Source organism: Equus quagga, chromosome 21, assembly GCF_021613505.1.
Source record: "Equus quagga isolate Etosha38 chromosome 21, UCLA_HA_Equagga_1.0, whole genome shotgun sequence".
NCBI lineage: Eukaryota > Metazoa > Chordata > Mammalia > Perissodactyla > Equidae > Equus > Equus quagga.
In genome coordinates, this window is record NC_060287.1 from 14,417,454 (window position 1) to 14,441,505 (window position 24,052).

General features: G+C 36.7%; 2 long non-coding RNA genes across 2 annotated transcripts; both read left to right on the forward strand.

Annotated features, from left to right (window-relative positions):
• Positions 1–12,752: 12,752 nt before the first annotated feature.
• Positions 12,753–14,127, forward strand: LOC124231504 (uncharacterized). The gene is made up of 3 exons (XR_006886578.1): positions 12,753–12,834; positions 13,584–13,766; positions 13,842–14,127. It is a non-coding gene; the product is annotated as an uncharacterized LOC124231504 (long non-coding RNA).
• A 294-nt stretch (positions 14,128–14,421) lies between these two features.
• On the forward strand, positions 14,422–19,044 carry LOC124231438 (uncharacterized). The gene is made up of 4 exons (XR_006886521.1): positions 14,422–15,551; positions 16,749–16,793; positions 17,045–17,299; positions 18,004–19,044. It is a non-coding gene; the product is annotated as an uncharacterized LOC124231438 (long non-coding RNA).
• The last annotated feature ends 5,008 nt before the right edge of the window (positions 19,045–24,052 follow it).

Genomic DNA, 24,052 nt, shown 5'->3' on the forward strand with positions numbered 1-24,052 from the left:
CAGTTGGATCAATAGAATAAACAAGAAAACAGCAAATACTGAGAGCCAAGTGGAGAGGTGGTCATTGTTCATATAACTGACCTGTCGATAGGCCTAGGTGCTCCTTGCTAGTCAGGGTTCAGGACAGGGCTTCAGTCCTTAGGCAATAGAAGGCTACACGGGTGGCATGGGGGATTAGGCAGGGAACAGGTTAAAACCGTATCTTAGGGCCAGTTACAGAATGGAAAGACAAAGAAAGCAGAAGTGTAATAATGGCAATTTATGGACAAAAATTCAGCTGCGTGCAACTGCTGATGGCAACAATTTCTGGCTCTCATTTGAAGTAAACAAAAAAGCCTAACAGTTCCTCAATCATTCTATATGAATACAAATGTCTGGTCTAAATTCTTCTGTCTCTAGGAAATATCCCAATTCTCCCCTTGTCAATGCAGTGACATACTTGATTTAGTGTATATCAGGGTCAATATCTTCCTGTTTCAGAGATGGAAGAGGGCACCATCCCTCAAACAGCTTTTGTTATATTGACGTTAAAGCATTGTTTTATTCCTATTGTTTTACTTTTTCCATGCATTGTCAAGAATTTAAGGACACACAATATGAATGCATACAGATACTTACAGAGTTAGAATAAAAAGGACATTTTTTCCCCCTTCCTAGCTGTAAGTACTTTAAAATATTTGTTTTTGGTCTGGAAAAAGAGAATTTCTCTTGGTAACCTAGAAGAATTCTTGGACCTGGGAGGAAAATCTTAATTGGTCCTTTGGGGACAACATCGTTGATAAGCGTAGAGAAGCAAAGTGAAGATTTTCAGTGTTTGTTTTTAGAGTTCTTTCCTGGGGCACATTTCCTGAACTCTGCTTGTTTGTCTTTTGGCCAAAGTCTTTCATGGCAGATATCCACTCATTAGTTGGGTGTGTGGATGGTGGGGGCAGTGGACAGTTAGGGAAAAGGTGATAATTACTAAGTAGCATTACTCTGTTTTTAGTCAACTCGCACCTCTATAATGAGCAAGTTTCTCCCTCACATTTTTCCTCCCACTAGCTGACCTGGCCAAAACTTAATCTAGCAGATGATTGAGTGTGGCATTAGCCACACTGTCCTGCTTCCAGCTTCCTGTTGTGGGCCTGCTCTGCTGGGTTTATTATAATTCAAGTCTGGTTCTCCTTCAGCTGGCTCACTACCCCAAATATTGCTTCAATTGTGATATGGACAGGCCATAATGTGAGTTAAGTCTCAGAAACATCAGAAATCCTTCCCTTTATCCATTCACTGATGGTCTCTGTAAAGTACTTAATGACCTGAATTTGAACCCATGCATTTTGATTAAAAAAATGGCAAGCAATAGGATATATTGGAATATATGAGGAAGCCATTTGGTGTAAATCTAATTCTTCCTGACCTTGTTTTTCCAAAAGGGCCTGATGTGACAGTTGAGCGTGCATGTAGTTCCGCTTTAAGCATTTGTTGTGTACCAAAGACAAGAACAAATACCCTTAAGATAAAGATGCAACTTCCCCCACATTGGTATTTCCTTAAGGATAAGCATCTCTCCCTAGGCTAGGAATTGATTGCTGTGCCCACCCTGTGACCACCAAGCTCAAAACAACAGATCGACTACCTGCTGTGTGCATCAATCGTTGTTCCAACAGGGCAACCTCATGACTATAGTAAAAGGGACATTTCAATCATGTGTGATACATGCTCTTGGACAGCATACAACCACTCTGTACACCTCCACTTCTTTGATTCCCTTCTTTCCATGTGGAAGGAAGGCCCTGGGCTAAGCTAGTCCTCAGATCTGGCTCATAATAAATTCACCCCAATTTTGATTTATAGATTGGTTATGGATTATTTTTGTTGACAAATTGTACCAGGCAAAGGGAAAACAAATGCCTTAATTGGTGTTGACTAATCTTTTAGATCATCATGTAGACATAAAATGCTGTGCATTTTGATGTACATTATTGAAATTTTTGCTAAGAAAAACATAAATCGATGTAATAATGATTACGATTAGTGTAGCAGGTAGTCAAAGTAGAAGAAAAACAATAGAAAAAGGACAATGATCAAATTTTTTAAATACATGGGAGAATATTAAAGGGGTATTGTCTCAATGTGTTGCTAGCATTACCCAGGGATCCAGGTCCTGCCTGGTAGCCAAGAGAGGCTGCCTTTGTAAATAACGTCTGGGTTCATAACCCAATGAGTGGGCAGTAAGTACTAAGTAGGCTAAAGTTAGGGGTTCATTCTCCCATAATTGACCATAGGTTATACCCTTATTCCAAAAATTGAGTTTAAATTATATTCTATTGGTACAAGGCTATGTATTGATGGTTCAGCACAATCTACCCCAAATTCTGGAGAAATTACTAGATGCCTCTTATTAAGAGTGGACTAGTGATGTAATTTTCATATTCAGAGGTCAGTGTGGGATAATGGACTTGTAAGAGGTAGAAAAAGGGGTACAGCTGGCCCTCTGGAAGTTTTCTGATATGGTCACCGTGTTCTAGTTTGGAGGTCTAGAATGTATATAATGGCTGTTATCTAAACTAAACTAAATTCACAGGAGTCTAAGGCATAGACTGGAATGCCATTGTTTTGTTTCTTTTTAAAAGATGCATGTTCCTTCCGTATGAACCAGATATGATGTCGGTAGGCTATCCTGTTCTTTACATATAGGCACCTGCAGCCAAAACATAACTGGAAGTTTGCTTAGTGAGTAGAGTCAGAATAAGGAATTTATCCTGGACAAGAAAACTTTAAATACTCCTCTCCCCTGTAGACAGGGCCTTGCTAATGTGGTCCTAGTGTTCTATCCGAAGGGTGAGATTCTACTGAAGACTCTGGGTCAGGCTCAGTATCACTTACCCCACTCTTTTAAAAAAATAATCTATTTTGGCTAATTCTCTTGTTGATAACTTTAAAACTGTGTTATTAATATTGTCTATTCTCAACTCAAATTTGGTCATAGAATTCCTCTCTTGATTAGGACATTGGTGTTTGGTGAATTCCTGTCAACTATACATTTTGCTTAGTTTGATCAGTTAACATACAGCCAACTTTAGTCATTGTATGTTGATTAAATTGGATTAATTCTGGCAGTGAGATGCATTATTGTCACCCCCATGCTTAAGGCTATAAGCAAATGACAGGTCCTTAACTTAAAAGACTTCACTTAGCTTCTCTGTGACCATGCTCTTTACCTTTAGAGCTGTAGTGACACTACGAGAAGAATCTGACCTCCTATCTGTTACCTAATTACTCCCAGCCATAATAATATTAGGCAAAGAAGTTCCTATTTTTTCAAAGAGGCTTAGCATATTTAAAAGAACTCTGTAAGAAGTTATAGAAAGCTATTAAATGAAGGATTTTATTATATAACTTATTTACTCACTCTTTTCTAGTACTATTATTTAACTGCCAAGAAAACTATTTTTCCGTTAGATATAATAGCTCCCAAAGAAATGGAATATATCAAATCATGGCATCACCAGAGAATTAAAGGGCTTTAACTAAAGAGAAATCGTTACGAGATTATAAGACATGAGATTTCTCATTTAATTTTTTTCCCATGTGATTCCTGTCACTTCATATAATGACTTTTTTCTTATAATGACTTTTTTAAGTTGTGATGGAAAGAGATAAGATAGCATCTTATTTCTTATTTCTTAATATAGTTGCTTCATCTGGTGGTCGTGGTGCTGGGATTTCCCGGTGAAGGTGGGAGGGGTGGTTACATGTGTGGTCTCTGTTGATTGCTCATCAGCAATCAGTGTTAGTGCCTCTCTGGCATTTGTGAGACTCATGCTAATCTTACAACAGCACCTTTTTCTGCTTCTTATTCTTTAGGAGTAAAAAATTGGAGTTATTCCGTACAGTGCTTATAATTCAATCTCATAACTCCTACAAGAGGTGCTTCTACTTTCTGTCAGAAAATATAGACATTTTATTTTATGCACAGCTATAACTCTATTGCCACATTTTCATTTGGTTAAAGATAAGAAATAACTGCTGTCCATATTCCAAATATGTAATAGATTGCTTTGGGAGATAGTCACTAGAAGCATTGGAACTCAGGTTAGGCAATTTCTTTGATGAAATCAGTGAACATTTCTTTAATCAAAACTTTCCAAAAATTTAGAAAAACTTTTGCCACGTTTCATAGATGCCGTGAAATTATTACACAATACACTGGAGGAAAGAAATGTGAAAACATTGGCAGTCATCCATAAAGAACAATATATAACTTTTCATTTTTTCTTCTCTTCTGTAAGTTTTAGTATTTAAGATTTTTCATAATGAATAATTTGTAGTCACTGACTGGTAAGCACAATGGCTTATTCAATACCCATTTCTCTCTTCTTCCATGTGACTAGAACCCTGATTTGTGGAGGATGCCAATGTTCCCAGATCCATTATCTATCTAAGCCATACGTAGCACTTATTTCTCCCTTTGCCGTATACTGAGTTTTAGCACTCAAAAGTACCTAAAAGAGACCAGGTGACCAAATTTCAGCAAATAAGATATAAGGAAAATCCACTGATGAATTTGGGGAAAGATTTTCTTGAAAGTGAGAGGCATATCTGATGCTGCCTTCCTTTTCCCTTTCATTGCCTAGAATGTAAGCACGACTGTTGGAACTGCAGCCGCCATTTTGTGCAGCAGGAGGCTACACGCATGAGGAAAAAAACCTCACTGTACTAAGGATGGGAGAACAAAGGCTGGAAAGAGCTTCTGGCCTTGATGTTATCCTAGAGTAGCCAGCCTAAATCCAGCATCGATCTAGGCACAGACTTCTTCTTACATGACATAACCGAATCTCTATTTAAGGTACTGTGATCTGGACCACTTTTTTCTTTCCTAGCATATTGCCTTCCTAACTGATGATCTAAAATAGCTAAATAAGCCCTCAAAATGAATTATTTTTAGGGCATTATTATTATTAGTTCTTACTTTGACTCCGACTGTAAACAAGAGCTGTTGACCAAATTATCAAGGAACTTGGTGAGTCTTCATAGGTCAATTATTTTGTGAAGAGATTTAAATAATAACAAGAAATAAAGTCCTCTATATTTACATACAAATTTACCCTTGCAGCACTCTTCATTCTTATGGGTACACAACGTTTCATCTGATTTTTTTTTTCTTCTTCCTGAAGGACTTCTTTAATAGATTTTATGCTATAGATCTGCGGGTGATAAATTTTTTCAGCATTTGTACATCTGAGAAAGTCTTTATCTCGACTTTGTTTTGAAAGATAGTCTCACTGGTTATAGATTTCTATGCTGTTTTATCTTTTAGGACCTTAAAGATATTGATCCACTGTCTTCTGACTTCCATTGATTCTGATGTAAATCTACTGTCATCTTTAACTTTATTCCTCTGTAAGTGATGTCTTTTTCTTTTTTTTCCTCTGGCTTGCTTTAAGATCGCTTTATCACTAGTTTTAAGGACTTGCACTATGCTATACTTTGGTATACTTTTTGTTTCTTGTTTTTGGAGTGAATTGAGCTTATTGGATCTGTAGGTTTATAGTTTTCATCAAATTTGGAAAATCTTCAGCCATTATTTCTTCAAATATTTTTTCTGTCCCCTTCTTCATACATACACATATACTAGGCTGATGAACTCGTTCTAGAGCTCATTGATGCTGGTGCAACTCTCTGGTCATCTATGAAGGGCTCATTTTTCATGGAATCAGTTATTTAAGGTTTTCTTGCATCCACTGCTCTCCTCTAGCCCCATCAAAATATATAGTTTTTAATGTTATCTGGGTTTTTTTCTTGTTATTACAGTTGGAGAAAAGGTCTTCCATATCCTTCAACATCTAACTGAAGGTGAAAGTTCATTGGTCCATATAAATGTTGCCATTTAATACCACTCAAAGGGCAATAGCAGGTGGATGTTAGAAAATAATCATCTTTCCTACTTCCGGTAATTTTCAGAAAGTTGGGGTAAGTGATTTAAAATTCTGCTGTTGAGAGTTCTTAATTTTCTACAAATTTAGGTCACTGTGCTATAGGGGTTATTTTTATTCACTTTGGGATTTTTATTTACTCAAAATGATTTCATTCACTGGAGAAATGAGATGTGAATAATTAAAATTTTGAGAGAGGACTTGATAAATAAGAGCACACTCCAGCTCTAAAAATTTCTATTATTCCCTAGCTGACCCTGTAAATATTGGTGTCCTTTAGATTTCTTAGATAGATAACCTCCCTCCCCCCCCCCACCCTTTTTTTTTCAAGGAAAGATTCACCCTGAGGAAACATCTGTTGCCAATCTTCTCTTGTTCTCCCTAAAGCCCCAGTGCATGGTTGTATATCCTAGTTGTAAGTCCTTCTGGTTCTTCTACATGAGCCACCGCCACCGCATGGCAACTGACAGATGGGTGGCATGGTTCTATGACTGGGAAATGAACTCAGGCTACTGAAGTGTTGAGAAGGCCAAAATTTAACCACTAAGCCATCAGGGCTGGCTCCCCACAAGTGTTGTAAATCTTTCTATATATGTTCACAAAAACATGTAAATTTTAATTATTTTTTTTTTAATGTTGATCTTTATAATTAGTTATTATCTTTTTTTAGATACAGAAAATATAAGACGTTTAACTGAATCTACTCTGTCATATATGCACACTCTGAACTTCCTTCTTGTTTAAATTCCTTATTTGAACTTAGTGGAACTTCCTGGTTTCCATCAATTACGGACAAATATCTGACCTCGTGATGACTGAGCAAAGTAGACAGTTAACTGAAGCAAAGGCTGAAGGAAGCTTTCCTTAGGCTGCTTTTTTAGAATCAGAAAATTACGATCTTTACTGTTTTAGTCAATGTCCTTTGACATTTTATCAGCATTCAAGCATATTATTATTTCAGCAAAAGTAATTACTTCAATCACCTAATCAACCTCACTAGCTTCAAATTAAAGGAAGTGTAAATTATCATCCTGTAAAGTTTTAGGAGCTGCCCTGGGAAGAAAACGAGGAGCAGATTTCTCTCTGAAAGTAGAGGCAGTGGTTGACTTCGCTCTTCCTTTTCTCTTGGGTCACTGTGATTCTAGTCGTTCAGAGGGCCAGATCTCTGGATCGCCCATAGAGAGGTGACATCTTACTATTCAGGAAGAAAACTATGAACTACTGGATCGTCTTCCTAATAAGCCAAAAGTTGGTTTCTATGGAACCAATTTAATCATTTGAGAGTTTCAATTAAAAATGGAAAAGTCAGGGGCTGGCCGGTGGTAGAGTGGTTAAGTTCATGTGCTCTGCTTCAGTGGCCCAGGGTTTGTAGGTTCAGATCCCAGGCATGTATATACACACTGCTCATTGAGCCATGCTGTGGCAGCATTCAACATAGAAAATCGAGGAAGATTGGCACAGATGTTAGCTCAGAGACAATCTTCCTCACTGAAAAAAAAGAAAAACACAAAAGGAAAAGTCATAGGAACCGTTAGATAACACTTCGAAAATCAGTATTTTTAGAGGGTTCCATCGTCATTTTCACATTTGGAATGGTAGCCTGAATGTAATCTTTCATTGCACATTTTAACCTGTAAAGTCTTCTAGCTTTTTTCCAAAGAACATAGAGTCAAACTACAGACAGTATCCAGTTTTCCTAAATGTAAGCATCTTGAAAAACCAGCATGAAGGAGTATGTCTAATTAAAGATAAAAACCCACACTACTGTTTTCTTTTTACAGTGTGCAATCTCAGAGGCACAGTTTAAGAAAGACATCTCAGGACACAAAATTACCGTTTAAAGAAATTTATTCATCCTCAAATTCCTCCTCTGCCTCCCATCCACGTGTTTTCTCATTTGGGTTTGGATTAGTTCAACAAAGTGGACTCTACAATCTACAGGAAAGGAAGTGTGAGCCTTGGGTGTGGTGCCAATAGAATGCTCCTGAAAGGTTCTGACCGTAAGCACCTTCTCTTAAAATCCAGGGGGACTTCACTGGTCTCTCTTGTTGGTGGAGGGCTTGTACTTCGGCCTCGCGTCTTGTTTCGGAAGGTGCATCGCCCATTGAGGTGACTTATCGACAGCTTACAGGGAAAGTTATTCTGCAATGTGTTCAAGGTCGTTTCCCCGATTAATAATTCTCCGGAGGCTGGAATTTGAGCACATCACTCCGTTTCCAGAAGACTCTTACTTGATGAGAAATACTGAGAAACATCTTCAGACGTTCCATCTCCTAGCAGATTCCTATCGTCCTCTCATCTTTTCTACAAACATATAAATGCTATCCATCCATATAATATTTTTACTTATTCTCTATTATTGACATCAATTCATTTTAATAACAATAATAATAATTATTATTAATAATCAACATTATGAAACTATCATAATCACTCCTATAATTATAATAAGTATCTAAATAATAAATTTGATTATTTAATGTCATTCAACACATTACTAAATTGTTGACATATAATCTTATCCCAGATGCTAAATCTTATAAGAAGAGATCACTTCTGGAATAGAAAAAATATTTTATTAATATATTTAAATTTTTTATATTAATAAACTTTTTCTGAGAGATTCTGATTCTGTGAGGGAAAGGAATGATCATATGATCACTGAATTCTATTGCTGGAAACAAACTAACAAGTCATTTAGTCCAAAAGGCCCTTTATTACAAATGAAGGAACTTAGGTGACTAACTATTCCTCATTTATTAATGAAACTATTAACAGGAAATGCAATTTTGAAGGAAAGCACAAACTGAATGCACAAAACTCTTTCCAAGGGCTAAGCCTTCACAAATAATTGAATGCTAATTATGAGTATTCACTAAAATCTGGTTATTATTGAAAGGGTTAATTTTAGGATTCTCTCAGGAGAATTTTTAATAAAGTCTTTAGGGTCATAATCACCCCAGAATGAACTCTGTACAGAATGAACCTGTAGGCCCAGCCAGTTACAGCACAGACTATGTTTAGAGAAGTGGATTTGCTGTCAAGTGGAAGGAAGAACACAGGATAGAATTGGGGCATTTGGCTTCTGGTTCTGCATTTATCTTTCTTTGTGCAATGCAAATAATTAAAGAGAAAATGTGTGCGTGGGTGCAGGGGGTACAGGCGACATCTCTGTACTTTCCGTTCAATTTTGCTGTGAACCTGAAACTGCTCTAAAAAATGAAGTGCATAAAAAAGAGATCAGTAGTTGCCAAGGGCTAGGGGAGAAGGGGGATCAGTAGGCAGAGCACAGAGGATTTTTAGGGCAGTGAAACTATTCTGTGTGATATTCTAATGGTGGATCCATGTCATTACACATTTGTCCAAACCCACAGAATGTACCACTAAAGAGTGAACCCTAATGTGAACTATAGACTAAGTATGATAATTAGGTGTCAGTTCAACAATGGTAACAAAGCTATCACTCTGATACAGGATTTTAATAGTGGGAGAGGCTGTGCGTATGTGGGGCAGGGAGCATACGAGAAAGCTACAAAGATTTCTGTACCTTCTGCTCAATTTTGCTGTAAACCACTCTAAAAAATAAAGACTATTTTTCAAAAAAGAGAGAAAAGGTAGGAAAGAACTGATAAGCTTTGTTATTATTTTAAACTCAAAGGAAGGCATGGAACTTTTATTAAAAAAAGTTTTATATCACGATAGATTTCTATTTCTGAGAACTTTTCTATGAGGAGAATTTAGGTTAAATATAAACCCAAATATTTAATTGGACTTTAGCATATAATACCAAAACATATTATGGGTTACCCTGTGCAGCATATATATTTAAAATAATTTGGATGTTTCAAATGTTCTAGGAGAGGATTGTTGAAGTCAGGCTGAGAAAATGAAAGGATTGATCTCTTTGGGCACCGTCTCATAATTTCTATGGTTACAATGGTGCTCTTTTCTTAAATAAAGATTTACAATAAAAATGATTTATTTCAAAGTTACTATTCATTTATTTATTTCTCCTCTAATGAAATATTTATTGAATAATGGAATACTCAGGGACTTCCCAGATTTTGTGAGGCAAAAAGATGCAATGGCTCAGGGCCAACCCAGTGGCGTAGCAGTTAAGTTCACACGTTCCACTTTGCTGGCTCAGGGTTTGTGGGTTCAGATCCTGGGCATGGACCTACATACAGCTCATCAAGCCATGCTGTGTTGGTGTGCCCCATACAAAACAGAGGAAGACTGGCACAGATGTTAGCTCAGCGACAATCTTCCTCACCGAAAAAAAAGAGGTGATGGCTCAGTGTTTGCCTTTAATAACTCATCATTGTCATCAGAGCAAGTCAAGGACACAATTAAAATGCAGTCTAAGAAGTGCTGTACTACAGGAACGGTCCTATAAGGGAGACTCTGAGGAAAGGGATGTAAGCCAGACAGAGGTAAAGGAAAAATGTTTCCTCTTTCTGAATAGCCAGGGATATTTATGACTTTGGACTGATAAATGCATAGATCTCAATCATGCATACTTGAGCTCATGTGTTTCTGTTATTCATGTGCAAACTCCTTAAAGAATGGAAACCCATCTTCTTTCTCTATAATATCTAGCACAGTGCTTTACACAGAGTAGATATAAATGAAATAATGGTACACATAAATTGCTTTCCCCTTACACTTAATATATAGAAGATACTCAATAACAATTCGGTTTCTTTTCACTTGAGAGCTGGCGTATAAATTGTAGCATGCATAAATTTCATGTCTTTGTATGATTTTATTTTTCTGTTTTGTTTATTTCTAAAAAGAGTAAATTATGAGGAATTTCCTGGATTGCTGAGGATTAAAACCTACTTCTTTGATTTTAATAATATTGATAAAGTATGAGATTTGTTCATGACTGAAAATAAAAATAGATTTTTAACATATAAAATTCAAATTGCAATCATGAGGAGTTTCTTGGATGTGCTGGTGATTAAAAGCTGATTTTCTCGTTCTAATAATATTAGTAATGTACTGAGATGCGTTTGTGACTGAATCTAAAAGTCAATTGTCTTTAACTTACATAAAATTCAAATTGCATAAGCCTTGGCAGAATAATGATGGTATAAAATAGAGTGTCTGAAATTGCAACCTGTCCTTTTATCTGACTTGTGAACCTTTATTAATATGATCTTATCCACTAGAATGTCCTATACAAACATCCATTTGTCAAAACTCAACGAGCACACTTTTCATTCTTGAAAGCTGCCTAAAATACTATCTTCTCTAGACAATACCCTAGAAGTAAATATTCCCTTCTCCGAACTACCACAGTTCCCTGGTTCTTTTGTTCCTGACTTACTTATCATAGTCTACTTTGCTTTTCTGTTTATTTATATGTACATCTTACTGTCTAATCTAGATTGTAAATTCTTTTCAAGGCTAAGAACTTGTCTTATTCACTTCCTGTCTCCAGTGGTGCCCATCTCAGGGCATGTGACAGGTCTTCACCAAAGTTATGGAATAAATAAATGAAGAGATATTGGAGGATTTCCGCAGGTAAAATTCCGTAGATTGCGAGTAGTTAAATACTAAATTGAAGATGCTAAGGCAGTTTAAAATTTTTTTCCCATACTTTTGCTTTAAGAGTCATATTCCTCTAACCTAGATTAATTCTTATTATGATACTTTTAGGCCTTAAGATCAAAGGTCCAAGTTCATAGTCTGAGCTGACTTTCTACGGAAAGCTTTTGTTGATGAGAGCCTGATAATGATCTTTCTTTCCTCCTGGCTTTGCAGACAAATAACTGACTCTCTCTGTACTAATCTTTTCTAGATGATCTGCTCAGCAAATACATGGAGGAGAGCAGGTTCCAGGTAGCATGCCAGCGCCTGGTATTTATAAAGAAACAGATGTTTACCTTAGCTGGCAACTTTCATCATTAATGCTTATATTTCAGCATATATCAGTCCAGTAAATAATAATAACGACAATAATAATAATTTTAAGCCAGAGACGTAAATGTGTTTCACTCTTTTTTTCTGCCGTTTCCAGTTGGCCGTCGTTTATCCAGTAACTTTCTCATTTAAAATATTATACTTTCTGGTCTTGGATATTCCTTTTCATTCTTTTTTAGATTTTTCCTGTTCTCTGCTATGATTTCCCCCATTCATTCATCATGTCCATATTTTTCCTTAAGTCCTTGCACATATTTATAATAGATGTTTAAAATTCTGGTCTGCTAATTCCAACATCTAGGTTATTGGGCTGGGGGATTAATCTGTTATCTGCTTTTTCTCCTGAGACTCTGGGTTCGTAATCTTCTTCTGAAGAGTGCTGATTTTTGTTCTAGCAGGCAGTTAGTTAACTTGACTGGATTTGAATTCCAAAATCTGTCTTCCCAGAAATGGACAGCTCAGTTCTTTTAGCCATCCCAGCTGCTATGTTTGACACAAACCTTGAAGTTCTGTGTTGGAGGAGGTCATCCAGAGGATGTGACCACGAGTTAACCCATGAGCTGGGCCTGGGCAATGGGAGGCTCCTCACCGTCTCCCCTGTCTTTGGAATGTGTGTCCTGCCCGCTTTTGCTGCACTGGGAGCCACCACAAGGACAGACACAGCCTTGAGAGAACAATGTGTTATTGGGACCATCTGGACAGTGTACGCAACTGAACCCAGCTAAGGCCTCTATATAAACTCTCAAGATTCTGGGTGGCGGTGCAGAGATTACTCATCTTGTAGCACCCAAGACAAGCCTCCTAAGTTCCCATGTTCGTTAAAACTGCCATCCACAAACCTGGAGTGATCTGCTTCTTTCTTCCATCTCTCATTCCCCTCCTTGTATAGGGGCCAGCTTTGGATTTCACTGAGGGAACTCCTGAGGTTGTGAACCAGCAGTTCCTCATCTCGCACCTAGGCATACCCAGGGATCAGCCAAGAATTTTGGTAAAGTATATATGCAATACTGAGGATCTCCCATTCGGTGGTCTTTGATTTTTCCCCTCTCAATTTTCAACTACTTGGCATCCCAAGCTTCATTCTCTGACTTTTGAAGCCAGCAAGTCTGAGCCTTTGCTTGAGTTTTGGCACCATCATCCCCCACCCCTAGTGTCACCTTGTGACTGTCCTCAATGAAAAGCTGTGTCAACAAGGATCTTACCTGGTGCAGCTCCTTTCTTGCATGAAAGAGTCAGACGCTCGCCACTTTCTTCCTGCTCTTGATCACCCTCCAGATTTTCCTCAGAGTTATTTTTTATATTTGTTCAGAATTTTGAATAGTTATCTGTAGATGAGTCCAATATAAGTGACTCCATCATTCTCAAAGAATAAATTTATTTATGAAGGTTCATATTGTGTTTCATCCCTGAAAAGGAAATTCGAAACAAGGAGAGTAAAATAGCTTAAACTATCTGTGAGTGACTATTATTAGAGGAGATATAAAATTAACCCAGCAGAAATGCTCTGCTTTCACTGAGGAAAATTTAGTTTTATTGTGATTGGTATATAAATTAGAATTTAGCTATTTTTTTGGATTAGTTTTATTAACATATGTAAAAAATAATTGACTTTTATTAAAGATCAGAAAGAAAAAAGCAATAAATAAAGCTAATAATCATTTACTGAATGCATACTGGTTTTTAAAAAGTCACATTCCAGTTTACAAAGAGAATACAGAATGTTTCTTGTCTTTCCAGGTCCTCTTCATCATTCAGTTAAAAAAAAAATTAGCCTGAGATTTTGCAAAGATGGAGGCAGTGGCCTAAATTTTAATTCTCCCTGAATCTTCCCACCAATACAGAGAAAGAAAGCCAACTGGAATGTGGCAATCTGAAAACAGAAATCAAAGCTGGAGGGATTTCTCGGGATCTAATTTCCTGGTTAGTGCCTGGGGACTGCTGTAGGGTCTGGACCTTCCGAACTCTTGACACTAAAACATGGAATCTCTCTTCTAGGTCAAAGCCTTGAACTAGAAGGAAATTCTGGGAGTAGAATCCAAACCGAACAGGACCAAGGCAACACGTTCAAAGGAAAATGTTGCTGCAGGACTCAGGAGATGACAAACTTATTCTGGAAAGTGCCAGATAGTAAACTTGCAAGCTTTATTGTGGGCCACATGCATTCTCTGTCACATAGTCTTCCTTCATTCTCTCCCCTCTCCCTCCCTTCTTTCTTTTCTTTTTTTTCCCCCACAATGCTTTAAAAATGTGAGAAACATTCTTAGCTTGAGGTCCATATTTGTTCTATAGGTGGTGGTTTTCCTGTCTTAATCTAGGTTTAAATGATAAAGAGAAGCAAAGGAAGCCCATCTCAGAAAGTAGGACCCCATATTATTTTAGTCACTTTGCAAAAACTACAAAAGAGGGAGCTGTAGAGCTCATCCCTTCTTTCAAAAAGGACCTGAACTCATTTTACTTAAAATTAGGTATTAGAAAAAGTAAGTTGAATCTCATACCAATTTAACATAGGAAAAAGGAGAGTATGGAGTAGCAGACCGTCCCTACAGACAAGGAAAATAAGAGAGAAGCCCTCAAAGAAATGAAAGCGTAACTTATTTCAAAACAAAATACATTAGGACTATAATGTGGAATATGAATAAACAGCATAAGCTACAATGATGAAAATGGAGAAATACACTACTCTGAAGAAAACTGATAGCAAAGTGTTTTTGAATATATATATGTAAACTGTTGAATCCTGATTTCAACTGTCTAATAATGTGAGCATAAGAAAGTAAGCTTCCCTTTGTAGTTTCTTATGTCTTAGGGAGGATCTCTGGTTTTGTAAAAGATGTAATCTAACTCTGTCTTAATTCTTGTTCCTTCTCTTACCAGGTCTTTTGTCCAAGAGGGAATCGCCTTTTCTTTGAAGCCATCCAGTGATTGGAGTATGTATTAAAACGGTAGAAATTTATTTTGTGAGTAACTTTACTAAATAGAGCATGATAATAAAAATAATATTTATAATTTCAGAAGTTGCAATAAATTAATCCTATTTTTAATAAGTAAATTATATGGGTGAGATGGATGTTATGTCTTACTCCAGTGTTGTTTTGATCAAATCTCAAGGGGTGATTAAATCTACTGAAATTCATCAAATTTATCATTTGTCTGAAAGATGACCTTTTCTAAACTACCGAGTGCACTTAATCCATTATACGAATGTACACCATTCCGGGAGGAGAGGATTTCCATTTTCCTAATATTACCCTTCTTGCAATCAATGCTGTTCTCAAGAGGATTTTTGTTTCATGGACTAGATGTTCTTTGTAAATTCTCAACATGACCTAATATAAAAATCAATGCATCTTGAGGTAAGTTCATTTCTATTATTAGATCTCACTGTAGCTTCATGCTAACGTGTTTTGAAATATAAGCAGAGCCCTACCACAGGGCACGGCTTTTTCCTGGTAATGCATTAAACTTCATTATGGTAAAAACCATTATAGTAACAATAAAACACACCACAGATTTTTAAAAAGTCTCTCAGCTCCAGACGATTGCCAACAATGTTTTTGCTTTAATGTTCTCATTACAATATTAGTCTTAATTAAGTTAAAAAGTGCTTTTCTCCAGGTGATGTCTCTGTGATCTTCCCTTATGATAACAGAACGCAGATTTTCTGGCTCAGCAAGGACCAAAGGAAGTTCTTTCTGTGACACTCAGGTGAGGAGGGGTAAACAGCTTCTCTGGAAGCCCACAGCAAAGGAGGAAAGCAAAGCAGTGTAAGCTGCGACACTTACGTGATAAATTAGCACTAGGAATTTATTTTATGGAGTAAAGAAATGATGACTAATTCTGTATTTTGCATATTTATGAAGGAACCTACCAAAACTAAGGAAAAGGTGCTAACACAAGTCCGGGAGCAGTTGAAATCTGTTTTATTTTAGTCTGATTCTGACGGAGGAGGTGATTAATTATCCTGCAATTTGGTTTTTCTAGCTGTAATAATTAGAACATTCCAGCACCAGGAAAGAATTTAGACAATCTTTGAAGTGGTTGTAGAAAGATTTGCCTTAGACTATAATTTTTCTAGAATCTAGAGCACACAGAATCCTTCAGTGACTGTGTTTTCTATTGATCTTATTCTCCCATCAGAGGACAACTTTCTGTAATTCTCATGTGTATTTGAAGCTGTGTGGCTTTCTATTGATCCCTCGTGTTTTTCATTATCTGTTAAAAAGTCTCACTTTCATATTCTAGGCTTCTTCATTTTGTACTTAATTGAAATGGTCATCTTATGTTTTTCAAGTTTAGCATAGCAAGGAAAGAGAGACTTTGGAAGCAAAACCATTCCTATCTATATTGAGGAGAGGCGTGAGTCAGCAAGTGTGCAGGAATTCTTTGGGCCTGAGCGCAGTGCTAGTCAGAGTGGTGCTCTCACAGCAAGCTGGAAAATGGTGTGGAGACAGTTACGCGACACAATAGAGAAAACCAGTCTTCAAAGCTTCATAGAAAAATTTCAATACTTAGTTTGAAGTATTTCTAGAACATCAGACATGCTCAAAATAACTGCTTGTAAAAATGGTCTTTAAAGACAAGCAAGTAATTCTTGGGTTGTCCACCAATTTGGATAATTAATGCTCCTATGTCTTTTGATTAGAACTGATTACAGTTTTATGCCATTGTTGAAATGGCATAGTTTCTCATTGGTTGGTGTCCTGTCGTTAGTGCTGTAACATCGCTTTGAATCTTAAAAGCATAGGTATACAGAATGTACCTTAAATTTCCATTGCTTAATGCAATGAGCAGCATTTTAACATTTCATATTCTCTTGTTTAAGAGAAAAGCATTGTACAAATCATAGCCCTAATGTTACCCACTCATGGGAGATGTGGTACAATATTTTTTATCTTCCAACAGGTTTAAAGTAAGGAGGAAGATCTCCACGGCTGTCTCAGGAGGATGGTGAGTCTTCTTGTGAGGAAGTGGAGTGAAAGTGGTGAGAAGCTCTTTCAGTATCTTCAAGAGTCCTTGGGTTTAAGGTTTCCTTCTCTGAGGGGAGTGGAGATTCCAATGACTGTCCCTTCTTGTATTCTTCCCCAGCTTTGCATCACAATAGGCTAGTAAATTTTCCAATATGATACAATTTGTCTTGATCTCGTGAACAAATAAATAAGGAATAGAAAAGATTATTGCAATCTATTACAAATCTATAGAGCATGAAACTTGAGGACTACAGCCCATCCAGTGAGAGACCTAGATGCTACAAGACCTTCAGAAGCTATCTGAGGGGACCTTTTATTCAGTGGAGAGAAGATAAGAGTAAGCATCAGGAGCCTGATGATTTTAATCCTAAATCTGCCAATTGCCAGTGACACGACCTTAGGAAAGATCATCAACCTTTCTGGGTCTCCATTACATGAAGAATCAAACAAGGAGATTTCTCAGGAAACTTTCCATTATAACATTCTGTGAGTGGTTTTTATTCATTATATTGTTACAAGAATTGTATATTTTAGGGCTGGCCCAGTGGTGCGGTAGTTAGGTTTGCATGCTCTGCTTCTGTGGCGTGGGGTTCACTGGTTCGCATCCCAGGCACAGACCTTTGCACTGCTTAACAAGCCATGCTGTGGCAGGCGTCCCACATATAAAGCAGATGAGGATGGGCATGGATGTTAGCTCAGGGCCAGTCTTCCTCAGCAAAAAAAGAGGAGAATTGGCAGTGGATGTTAGCTCAGGGCTAATCTTCCTCAAAAAAAAAAAAAAAGAATTGTATATTTTAGTTTATAAGAAAAGATCACATTTTTGTTTTGTGCAGTTCACCTAAGGAAATTTATAGAGAGATTAAGACTCAGGCTAAAACAGTTCTAGAAAGTTAGGCCATTTTTCTCCATGTCTCTTCTGGATTCTATAGAAATATTCAAGAGACTGAGGAGAGAAGACCAAGAAGAAAATCGGTGTTCTTCAGTTACAGATCTTTTAGTGTCAAAGAATTATTTAACATTTTGAAGGTATTTTCTACCAGGAGTCTTGACTGGTCATGGAATGTTATTAAATTCATCATTTTGCTGGAAAAAAAATAATTTTACGCTAATCAATGTTCTTTGTTCAATTCCTGGACAAAAATCTTAGCTCTTCAATAACAGGCTTTTCTAATTCTGTTTTGTAATTGCAGTAAGGCATCTCTGAGGATTTATCTCTACTGATGCACGCCAGCAGTATGTGGCCTTTTCTTGAACTCGTCAGAATTGTGACTTTTCTTTGAACTCCTGGCTGCTTGGCGCTACTGACCTTGTTGCTCGTTTATAACTCGGGTGCCATTTATCACTCCCAGACTTACAGATATTGTTGTGGAAAGAGACTGAATGCAATCATTCATGCCATTGCCTCTTTCTCGTGGTGCCTTCCAGTTGCCTTCCTTACAGGATAACTGATAGGGAGAGATTAGTGACAAAGCTGTAATTCTATTGAGGAATTGTGATGTAACTGTATCATAAACCATGAAGTGAGACTCCAGAGGTTTGAGATCACGAATGCTGAGATTAAGTTACAGCAGCCACAGTCAATCTCTGTCAATATGTGTCTTGTGATGGTTTGTAATCTGCCTGTAAAATATTAGCTACCTGTAGAAAATAACTTTTTTTCTGGTATTGACTTTATTGTATAGCTTCTGCAATTTTAGAGCGTAAAAGAAATATTGATTTTTATTTTTACTAATACATACATTTTAGAGAGCATTAAGAAAACTTGCTCTTTTGTTTGGTGATACATTTTTTTTTTTAAATTGAGGTAGAATTGACATAATGTTCTGTTAGTTTCAGGAGTACAAGGCAATGATTCAATATTGTGGTAATACATGTTTTAACTCTGTGAAACTTTTAGGAGGTTTCTCATTTACCACTTGAAATATTTAGGTTTTAATACTTTGAACTTTTTATGAGCATGTAAAATTTTAAAAGAGAATTTATCGAGGTGAAATTCACATAGTAAAATTAACCCTTTTAAAGTAAACAATCCAATGGCCTTTAGTATGTTCACAGTATTGCGCAATCACCACCACCAGCTAGTTCCAAAATACTTCCATCACCCAAGATCGAACCTCGTATCCATTCAGTGGTTTCTCCTCACTCTCCTTGTCTCCTAGCCCCATGTGTGAAATTTTCAAAGTGAAAATAAATTAATTGACTTGATATATTGTTTATTTAACACTTAGAAGGAATTAAAGCCATTATTTTTGAGTTATCCATATCGTTTCAGTTATTTATGCCTTTAGCAGCATTTTCTAAGTGATATCCATGTCATTTCATTTTTGGGGGAGGAGGTTGTCCATATAACACAAATTTATGGGAGTATTAATAGACATTATTTATTAAGTGTGCCAAAGAAACTGATTAAGCTAGTATACACAGATTTCCTTCTGGCAGGATTTTCAGAAACCTTTTGGATGATAATAAAATTTGCTTCTCTTTAATCTGAGCCATGGTATACAGCATTCCTGAATTATTTGCCTCATTTTTCGTGGAGCATCCTGAGCCTACTGTTGAGATCCGTTCTTTGTCAAACAATAGTCTAGCCCTAATTATGACATGATTAGAAGATGTATCAAGAAATAGGAGATTTTTCACTAAAGTAATTTTAAAAAATATGAATCAGAATTTTAAAGCTCATGCTGACATCATACTCTTAGAAAGAGCAAAGGGCTGAGATTCAGGATTTCTGGAATTTCTTCTAGTAAATCGTTTTTGTACATTATCTGTATTTCTATCAATAACCCTATCAATAAGTATTATTGTCCTAATTTTATAGATGAGCTAACTGAAGTGCATGGATACATTATTTACCTTTAACCATCTGAAAATATTTTGGGATTAAGTGACTCACCCAATATCTCACAGTTGTAAATGGTGAAGTAACGGTTTGAGTTCAGATGCCTGAGCTTACAAATCCTGCAAACTTCCTTTTTACTCTGCAGCATCACTGTGCAAGCATGAGCTTGGGCCTCTCTGGAGCTTAGTTTTCATATTTATAAAAATGAAGAAACTGAATGACCTCTAAGCTCTGTTCTAGCTTCGAAATTCTGTTGCTTAAATTCTGTACTATTTCACAACCTGTCTAAAGGCTTAGTTAAAAAAAATTATATCCCTATATTTGGAATCTCAAGATCCCAATAAAAATGTTAAAATACATTCCCAAATAAATCAACAATTATGACAACTGACCTTGATACAAACCTTCCAGAATTCAGAATAAGTTATAGAATCAAGGGAGGAGCTCTGCTTTGCTTTTATAAATATAGTTAAGACCAAGGTAAATACATGACTTGCCTTAAGCACTGGGGTGTCTTAGCCATAGACTGAGCTTTCAGAGAGGGTGCGTGTGTGTCTCCCTTCACCTGGCCATCCTTGTTCATCAAATAAAGGAGTCAATTCTGGAGCCTAGGTCTGTATCCAGGTGGGAGGAGAGAGAACACCAAAAAAAGACCCACCACCTTTAAATCAACTCATTTGTTATTTTATTAGAAGAAAAGATTAGAGTGAATAGATTTAGTCAAACCTCAAATGACCAAATGGATTTTATTTTATCCCCAACTTTAAAATATTTTTTGCCTATTTAGAAAGATCAGTGTTTCTCCTCCTTTTTGTAAACACGTGCATCTCAAAAAAATTTCTCAAATTTCCCTTCCCTCTCATTATGATAAACCATCTTAAAGTTGCTGTATCATATCCATCTTACTACTTACGAAGAAGCTTTCATAAGCTTTCTGTTCTATGATTTGTATTATTTATTATTATGATATGACAAATTACTTTTTGTTTGCTTTGTAAAATTTCAAATAAATATCATATTAAATATGGTTTTCAAACGACAAACCTCTCTTTCCCTCACCTTTCACCCTGATAGTCTATATTACAAATCACCAGTTGAATGTGACTCTTTCCAGGATAGACAGTAAATTTCTGTTCTCGTTTCATTTTCATAAGAAACATTCCATTTTTAGATGAGCAAACTGAAAACAGAAAGTCTGCGTAGAAGAGAGTTATTTGGTAAATCAGATTGTTGTGGATTAACTGGATCACAATAAGAATGGGAATAAACTCTCAGAAGATTTAATTCTTTCAACAATAACAGATCTCTGACATGTTCTTGAAGACAAGCGGGCTTTAACTTCACATTTGACTTTGATGGCTATTAAGAGTTATCTTTGAAAAAAAAAATGGAAGCTTCATAACTCTTCCCAAAGTCCTCTCCTAATCTTCTGATACTTCATCATTTGCTTTGGAGTCAATTGTCTTTTCTTCAATTGTTAACTAGAGTAAGCTCGCAAAATTTTCCTTGTCAGTTTCTGTGCGTGTAGTAAATGCAGTCCTCCAAAATTACTTTCATGGACTTAATGAAATCTCACATCTTTTGCAAAATTCATAATTTCACTTAGCAATCAATTTCCACTGTCATATTTTCATGACTCCTGAAAGGGAATTGATACACTGGTCCCATTAAGTGGTTGGTATGATGGGTAAAAATGGAAGTTAGCATCAGGTGGGAAGGAAAGTTTTGAGTAGAGTCTTTTGTTTTTATTTTTGAGGAAGATTAACCCTGAGCTAACATCTGCTGCCAATACTCATCTTTTTTGCTGAGGAAGACTGGCCCTAGGCTAACATCCATGCCCATCTTCCTCTACTTTATATGGGGGACGCCTGCCACAGCATGGCTTGCCAAGCAGTACCACGTCCACACCCTGGATCCAAACCAGCAAACCCTGGGCCGCTGAAGCTGAACGTGCGAACTTAATGGCTGCACCACCTGGCCGGCCCTGATTTTTGTCATAATTTTATGAAGATTTTATTCATGTTGTGTGGCTTGCTGACAGTAGTAGGTCAGAACATAAACATCTAGATGTCACAGACACCTTTTACATCACAGGTCCTTCTGCAAAAATAACGTGTATGTAATGTAATTTATTCTTCATATTTGAATATTTTATTCTAATAAAATTGCTTCTCTTCTTGGATATCTCACCACTATCCAGATTCAGCATTTGATTTCATTTGTGAGCCCACTCAAATATATCCGTCCCCCAATCCCAAAGAGAGAGGCATGAGAAGTATGCCACTAGGGTCACTAATAACTAGCTCTTGAATGTATCCTAGGGCTCACAGCTTACCGGCTATAGAATATGTCAAACACTTCATATAAGTAGTGCTGGATTTTGACTTCCTGTCTATGGGCAGGCAGACTGCAGCTCAGCAGTACCTGGAGGTCTATAAAACCCCTTTAGGAACATGTGGCTGGTTCTGACATAGGGAATGGATCTATGCAAGGACTCATAAAATCTGAATGATTTATCCAAAGCAAACCCTAGGATATTGCCCCCTCTGGTCCTTTCTACGTGGTGGAGGCGTATAACAGGCTGTCCTTGCTTTTCACAAGAGGATGTCCATGGAAATTGTCATAACTTATTTCATTGTCAAAAAGATTGATTTTTCCCACGGGGACAATTGTAATAGGGAGTAGGTGCTGTATTTCTGACCAAGGACCCAAGATAAAATTAATCAGAGTCAAATATACAGCTATAAAAGTCTACAATAATTTAAACTAGCAAAAGCTTGCTCAAAATCATAGAATAGGGAAAAATATACTGAACATATCAGTTATATAAATAAAACTTTTATTATAGATTTGACTAAAAATGTACAGCTAGCTGTGATAAACACTTACTAAATGACTGTTTTATTTGTTTTCCTAAAAACTAGAAAGTATTCTTTCATATGATTTGTTTTTTTCAGCTGGCTTTAAAAGCTGTCCAGGGAAATTTGAATCAATGTCTTATTTTTCTTTCCACACTTTTTTCTATAGCAAGCAGATGTGTTCTGCAAAAATAATCTACAGTTTCTTTTCTTTTGCCAAGCCCAGCGTATCATTAAATATTGAATGAGACTTCCAAGGGTATGAAAGTTGCATTAGGGTAGTGGTGAAGATTACCAAAAGCAGGTAGTCAGTGGACAGCAAGGGCCTCATACAAGAATATTCAGGGTAAGTCCCTTGAAGCAAATTTTTGTGCTTCTTAGTGGGGGCAATGTCAGCTTTGCTTATGGCATGTTCAGGTCACCCCAGCGCTCTCTGGTGATGGGTTAACTTCAGAAGGCCATGAGGATAATGCCTTCCTGTAGGCATTGGCATTTCTACTCCCCACCCTCCTTGCAGTTGAGTACCTTGGCACCAGCCCAGTATTTACTCCCTTCCCATCTTGGGGTGGACTACAGAGGGTTCTCTGTGACTGACCCTCATGAGCCAGAGGCATTCTGCTCATCTCTCCTGGCCTTTCAGTGCCATACCTTCTCTAAAACGTAAGTATACTCCTTGTCCAGCACAACAACTTGTCTTATGCAGCCAAACACACTCATTCTAAAAAAGGATTGGTGCACAATAAATGAAATGGGGTGTATGAATTAGCTTCAGAGATCATTGTACATGTTAAACCACTCAAGTGTGGAAAGAGTGTGAAATTGGAAGCCTGGTGTGAAGGATAGAACTCTAGACTAGAATTCAGAAAAGGTGTGCTACTGACGGTTCTGCGACTGATTTGCTGTATGTCTTCAGGAAAATGTTTAATCTCACTGCATTCCATTTTCCTTAACTGTAAAGTGGACCGACTTTAATGTCCATGATTGTATGTTTATAGATTGGATTTGCCTTTGCTCCTTATGCCATATCTCAACTGGTACATGTCAAACATACAGACTGGACTGAGTAGGTATGAATACTACATTCTATTCTTAGCTACCTTATGGAATTCTTGTCTTGTTTATATCAGTTGTATTAGTCAGGGTTTTCCAGAGAAACAGAACCAACATATATATATATATATATATATATATATATATATATATATATATATATAGCAATTCAGCATTTTGGAATTTTTAGAAAATTGAGTAGTATAGATAATCAAATCCTCCAATGAAAGCATAGCCTTGTTTGTCTTAGAGAAGACATCTTTAAGAGTGATTTCAGTTGTGATTAAAAACATAAAATTCTATCTCAAAAGTAATTATGACTATTTTGAATGTGAAAAGAATTGTCTATCAGAAAAAGCCTTACATTTCAACTTTCCTTTGACTTGGAGTACAAATTCCAAAGGAACACTAGTGAGATCTTCTTTTAACTTAAGAATATGTTTAGATGTGGGTATTATTAGTATTGTAATTTATTCTTCTACTTTTTGA